At 43.7% G+C, this 6,578-nt stretch overlaps 1 pseudogene; it reads right to left on the reverse strand.

The window, feature by feature from the left end:
* Positions 1-4,690: 4,690 nt before the first annotated feature.
* LOC147574127 (TAR DNA-binding protein 43 pseudogene) lies at positions 4,691-6,169 on the reverse strand (annotated as a pseudogene).
* Between the last annotated feature and the right edge of the window lie 409 nt (positions 6,170-6,578).

A 6,578-nucleotide genomic window follows, 5' to 3' on the forward strand; every position in this document is an offset into this window, starting at 1 on the left:
GATGGCAGCCTGCAGGTCTTTACTACACATTGCCAGAGGAAACATCATGAAAAGCCCCAACAGCAGCGTTTAGAGTCCAAATACCTCAATTCAAAGTTTAACTCTACCTATTCTAAGTTTCTGTGTTAGGATCTGTAAAGTGGAGAGGAGAATACTTTTATCAGATATTGTGAGGATTAATAACCATTACCATGCAGAAAAGCATCATGGGAGCTGTACATCCCTATAAATTCTTAATATTTGTGATAAGAAGAAATTTCTTACAGAATAATTAGTAGTGAAATTCACTTAGGAGTTAAGAACGTGGACTCTAGGATCACACAGACCTAACTTTGAGAGCTAACCTTCTAGATCACTAACCAGGTAATATTGGACAAGTTATTTCAATTCCAAATCTCAGTTAGCTGTAAAATGGGGTGAAATAGCAACTCACCTCATGAGCTGGTATGATATTAAGTTACAGGAGATCATGAGTATAAAGCATAAAGCCCTAAGATTCACACTCATGTACTGCAAATGTTAATAGTAGTAGCAGCCACATTAAGTGGTATTTCCAATACTATTTATAAACAGAGCATCATCCCAGATACAGAAACACCTTGGAATGCCCATTCCCAAGAAATAACTAAAGAGCAGGAAACCTTGAATGTGATACTCATTTTTTATACCAACCAGCAAGTGGCATCACTTAGGGTGCACCGTGTTCACTTCTCATGCTAATAGCAAAAGGAAATTCAATGTAGCTTCTCCAGCCACAAATATACAGTCGTCCTTTAGGAAGAATTTAGGACTGGTGAACCATAATGAGGAATTATATTCTCCTAACATCAGTGTTCAATTTATTGTTTCAAGTCTTCAGATATAACCTACAGACAAGGCTGAAATCTGGCAGGAAGAAAACACTTTTTGCTGTAATAAGCTAACACATCCTTAGAGCTGTCATTTTGACTCCTACTTAAATATTCTTTCATTTACCCAATCATTTAACATATATTTAATGGCATAGGATCAAACATTGGCTATTGACAGTAAGCAAGGCACATACAGCCCCTATCTTTTACAGCTCACAGCCCACTGAGTACACAGATGAGATAACCAGCAATTACCATCCTGTGTGTGGAAGTTGTGTTAGGAGAAATCTGTTTTGTGGGTACCTGGAAAGGAAACCCTCCCCTATTCTCAAGGTAACAATTCCATAATAATCAAGACACTGAACTGGTCTCCTCTCCCTATTAAATTATGACTCTCACAGAGAGAATCCAGCTTACTCGTCTTTATTTTCTCCATAGAACCAGAACTATTACTTTCCACAGGTACTTGCCTAGCATGTGTCCAGCTGACTGGCCCACTCAACATCTATTCCAACCTCCTTGTACTTTTCTGCAAGACTGGAAAGTAAAAACATCCCCCAGCCACCCTTGTTCATCTGGCTATCAGTGTGACTTTGTATTTGCATGTAATTGGCACAACCGAAGAGTTGTTTCAGAAATGTGTTAAATGGAGATAAAAGTAGTCCTAGAACCATCCCTTAGTGGTGTAGACTTCAGCAGACACATGCAGCTGGAGCCAACAAATTCAGCAGTGACTTGCTGGGTTATGGCCGAGATGGAATGAAACTGGGGCCAGAATTTTGAATAGCAGCCCCCTGACCTCCTGGGATTATAACCGTGACAGGGCTAAAGCAATTTTGGCGGGACTCTTATTCTGCAGTCCTTCCCAGAGGCTCAGCCTAACCGCTGTTTCTCCAGCATTTTAAACAATGTTATAGCCAACTAATTCCCTGTATGAAGTCCCTTTCCACCCAAACTAGCTGGAACCATTTCTGTTATTGGTAACGAAACCCATATCTTCTGAACCAAATGGAATTTGTCAGAAATATATACCAGGCCCCACCGTCAGTAACGTGAAGCACTAGAGCATAAGATGAAGCCACACAAGGTGTGTAAGAATAGTAAGAAGGAGCACACCATGGCCACTTAACTCCTAACTACTTAAATAATTCTGCTTCAGATGGTTTGTGAATGTGTTGGTCTGTCAGTAATCTGGAGCCAGTCAAGGCCAATCAACGTGGTTCTATTGCAGGCTTAAACTGGCCTGCAACTAAGTGGACAATCTAACAAATTTAAGGATGTGTCGTGGTCTGCACAAAGGTCTAGAAAGAAGGAAGTCAAGAGCAGGCACACTGTAAAGAAGATGGGGACTTGACCAGCAGACAGGAGAAACTTCCCTTGGAAGGCTTGATTCTGTCGATTATAAAAACAATGAAACTCACCATGTAGGTTCTCTACCTAATTCCTTTGGGTCTGCTTACAGATTCATTATAGATTTTTAAAAATACCTAGCTAGTTGCCAATCATGTGGTGATTACTTTGCACCCACATATTCATTTTCTTCTCTCACCCACTCTTTCTAGATCCATTTTATAGGCGAAAGCCTGCAGCTCATGAAGGTAATTGATATACCCCAAGTCTTATAGACACTGGTTGGCAAAGCGGGGATTCTCTGGCTCTGTAACACCAAAATCAAATTCCTGAATGACAAGTTACATCATGCTGCCCCCTGCAAAGAAATTCCTTCCAGGGAGAGAATGCAGTGACCAATTGACATTAGTATTCATGTCCTCTTGCCAAGCATAGTCTCTGTGAAATAAACAATTGTATCTGGCTGTACAACAGTCTCTTTTGAGATAACCTGATTTTTCAGACCCCATCGACTCCCTCAAATCTGATACACCAGTGAGGTAAATTGGAGGAATTGACCAACTCAAGAACAGGCTCAGAACATGCTGGACCCACCAAAATGCTGCCATCCTTGGGCTCCCAGCCTGGATAGCCTCTTTTGTAGCTGCACACTGAAGAAAAATTTCCCACTTAGACTGAGCAGACGTACAGAGCTGCCTCTGCCAGCAAAATAGTGGCAGGAGCAAACTTCACATTGTCTTTGTTTCATGTTCACCAGGTATAAATATGAAACAATGTTAGAGCATGGGAGGAAAACACAAGGAGCCTCCAGACATAGACCAAACACACATCTGGTGTTTACATGAAAGCATGCAGGGAGGATGTGCAGTTTCAAGGACTGCTAGGCAATGACAGTGGGTCCCTTCCCTCACTGGCTCCTGGGAGATCATGGGGCTCTGGATCTCACAGTGCTATGGCATTCCATAGCCTTGAGACCAGAACATCCCTGACGTTTCAGCAGTTACCCCATTCACTTTCCCAAGGCTTACAATACATTCTCTAGAAATAACTCCACACTCTATGTATATCCTTTCTTTTCAAAAGCCATAACCCCTATTTCTCTTTCTCCTCCCTCTGTCATCAGGAGGCTGCTGTGGTTTAGGGGGAGGCTCTTGGGTGTTCACCATGGCATGCCATGTCACCATGGCATGACACAGATTTCTGAGCTATTTCGGTAGGAGGCTTGTCCCATGTTGTCCTCACATGAAAGATTTTCAAAGGTTGTAGAATTCCACAGCTCAGTCTTATCTTGACTAGTCCCTAAAGTGCAGGTTCCAACAACAACAGGGAGTATTAGCAGCTGTTTTCATGATGTAATTTCAGGATCAACAAGAAGGCCTCTCCCACACTCATAAAATTATATCTCCATCTGGCTAATGAGGCCTAAAAATTCACAGATTTATTCTTTTAAGCTGTGGCTTCCTGCACTTACCACATTTCAAATACCCCTAGGAAACCAGTATATTAACCTTTTTCAGTCATTAACATCCTACTGAGCTTAGTTTCTCATAAGTTCCACCTACAGGAAGGTTTTAAAAAGTAGGACCAGAAAGGGGAGCCTCAGATTATGAGGCTTTAAGACACAGAAGGGATGGGGGTGGGAGGTGGAGAATGGTCTCTGCCTTTCTGGAGCTCAGCTCTAGGAGGGGTGGGGAAGGGAAGAGTCAAATGCATGGTTTACAGTCACTCCCTCCACGACTCCCCCACCTTGCTGTGTTCTATATGCTATCTGAATAACCTATGTTATATTTTTCAAACTAAAATAAGGAGTTCAAGTTGAGCTTCCACTGAAAACTCAGTACTAGAAAGAAAAAAAAAGATGTGGTATATATCTACAATGGAGTATTACTTGGCCATCAGAGAGAATGAAATCTTGCCATTTGCAAATATGTGGATGGAACTAGAGGATATTATGCCAGGGGAAATTAGAGAAAGACAAATATCATATGACTTCACTCATATCAGGACTTGAAGATACAAAACAGATTAACACAAGGGAACGGAAGCAAAAATAATATAGAAACAGGGAGGAGGACAAAATATAAGAGACTCTTAAATATGGAGAACAAACAGAGGGTTACTGGAGGGGGTGTGGGAGGCGCAGTGGGCTGAAACATTAAGGGGCATTAAGGAATCTACTCCTGAAATCATTGTTGCACTATATGCTAACTAATTTGGAGGTAAATTTAAAAATATATAAAAATTAAAAAAGGGGCGCCTGGGTGGCGCAGTCGGTTAGGCGTCCGACTTCAGCCAGGTCACGATCTCGCGGTCCGTGGGTTCGAGCCCCGCGTCAGGCTCTGGGCTGATGGCTCAGAGCCTGGAGCCTGTTTCCGATTCTGTGTCTCCCTCTCTCTCTGCCCCTCCCCCGTTCATGCTCTGTGTCTCTCTCTGTCCCAAAAATAAATAAGCGTTGAAAAAAAAAATTTTTAAATAAAATAAAAAAAAAATTAAAAAGAAAGATAGAGAGACAGGGTAACTTGATCCTCTGCAAATGTAACAAAGGCAAAGTCCTGGAACAATTTGCGAATGAAGCCGTCTACCACTTCTCAGTCCTGGCAAAAGAACTGCTGCAGCTTATAGGCAGTCACGTCCCTCTGTAAGGCACCCGACAAACGCCTTCCTGCTTCTCAAAAGCTCATCTGGGCTTCGATGAGATTCAGGAAGTTTGCAGTCACACCATCGTTCCTTGATCGTATGTCTCTACAGGTGACATGACTTTCACCTGGGTTTCCTGTTCCGTAAAACAAACACAGACAAACCCCTTTGAAGGACTAGTGTGCATATCTCTCCTGACCTGAACCATAAAACCTCTCCAAAGCCACCAAAATATTCTTTCAGATCCTGTTTGGTTATTTTCCACGGGAGACCCAACACTCTTAAATCGGACGTTTTCTGGATGGCTCTCTTCACTTTCTCTGCTGAAGAAGCAGGCATCTGTCTCGTCCCTTTTTCTTTGGCTATCTTTGGGATAAGTTGACGACAGGTACCAGATTCCCCCAGCCAGCATCAGGGATGTGCAGAATGTCTTTGACCAGCCGGACACCTCTCATACACTGAGACGCTAGATTCCGGTAGTGCAGTCCACGTGCTCCCAACAAACTGGGCTGTCACTGTGGACAGCAGCACTGTCCCATCGTCTTCCGATGGCATTTAAATGGGCTCGTCATTCTCATCTTTGGTCACCCGAGTACATTCAGACACCTGCTCTTATTTCTCCACTAGGCCGCTGCTAGGAAGCCTGATAGGGAACCCGAAGCAGCGAGGGATCCAGGAGCAGCCCAGCTACCGCTTCGCTCCCACGAAATGGCCACCTTGTAACTCTTTACAGAAGAGGAAAAAATACCACCGTGACCGCCACCACTTAATAACCTTGCTCTAAGTGTTGAGAAAGCAACCACCCGTCCCCAAAAGGAAACTTCGGCAGGCTACACGTATAGGACATATGGAGCCTAAACTTGCAAGTGCTTACTTACGTGGGAACATGGAAGGGTCACCTGAGTCCCTGATGGCCCAGATGGGGTTCTTTGGAGGTGTCTGAATGAGTTTTCTTGTGTGCTCCCTTAGAGAAAGCTGGCCGTGAGACGACGCGGCCAGAAACTAGGAAGCCCTTTGGTTCCATCAGTGAAGCGCCACCTTTTGGGGAGGAACCAATGCTCACGGAGATATCCCGGGCCACATTTGGTTTGTTGGTTGCTGCAGCTTTTGGCTTCTTTGCACCAAATTGGCTGTGTTCTCATTGGAAATGGAAAACACCTGCGCGATGGGATCCATCCACGGCAATGCCCTCGTGCGATTGGATTTGTTTTTACAAAAGGGGGAGATTTGACCATTGGGTCTTTCGTGTCCTCTCCACAAATAGGAGTGAAACGAAGGCTGATGTTGGTTTGCATCTTGTTTGTGGATCTATGGCCACAGGTGTTATCCATGTGAGATGTTTTCTCTACCTCTGGATGCTATTGCTAACACCAATTTGTAAATGAGTTCGTTAATGTGTTTCAAGGCAAGCTCTTGTAAACATTGGGCATTCTAACACTCAGGAAGATCAGAACAAACTCAAATGTTTTTCACATTAACGTGAATGGTGTGTGTGTGTGTGAAATTCTCTACATTCAGAGTTTTATGTTACTCCAATAAGAAAGTTGCCTCACAGGAAGGGACACAATTGATGGCCCAGAGAGAGAAAGAGAGATAAAAATTCAACACACCTGCCCTCCCCGCTACACCCACACCCACACCCACACCCACACACCCTTTCCCAATAGTCAGAAGAATGAGGAAGAGGAGGAAGGCAGGCAGATGCTAGTGATTCTAAACCCACCCCTCCCCCTCCCCAAG

Source organism: Puma concolor, chromosome E1 (genome assembly GCF_028749965.1).
Source record: "Puma concolor isolate L17-30 chromosome E1, mPumCon1.1.hap2, whole genome shotgun sequence".
NCBI classification, from domain to species: Eukaryota; Metazoa; Chordata; class Mammalia; order Carnivora; family Felidae; genus Puma; species Puma concolor.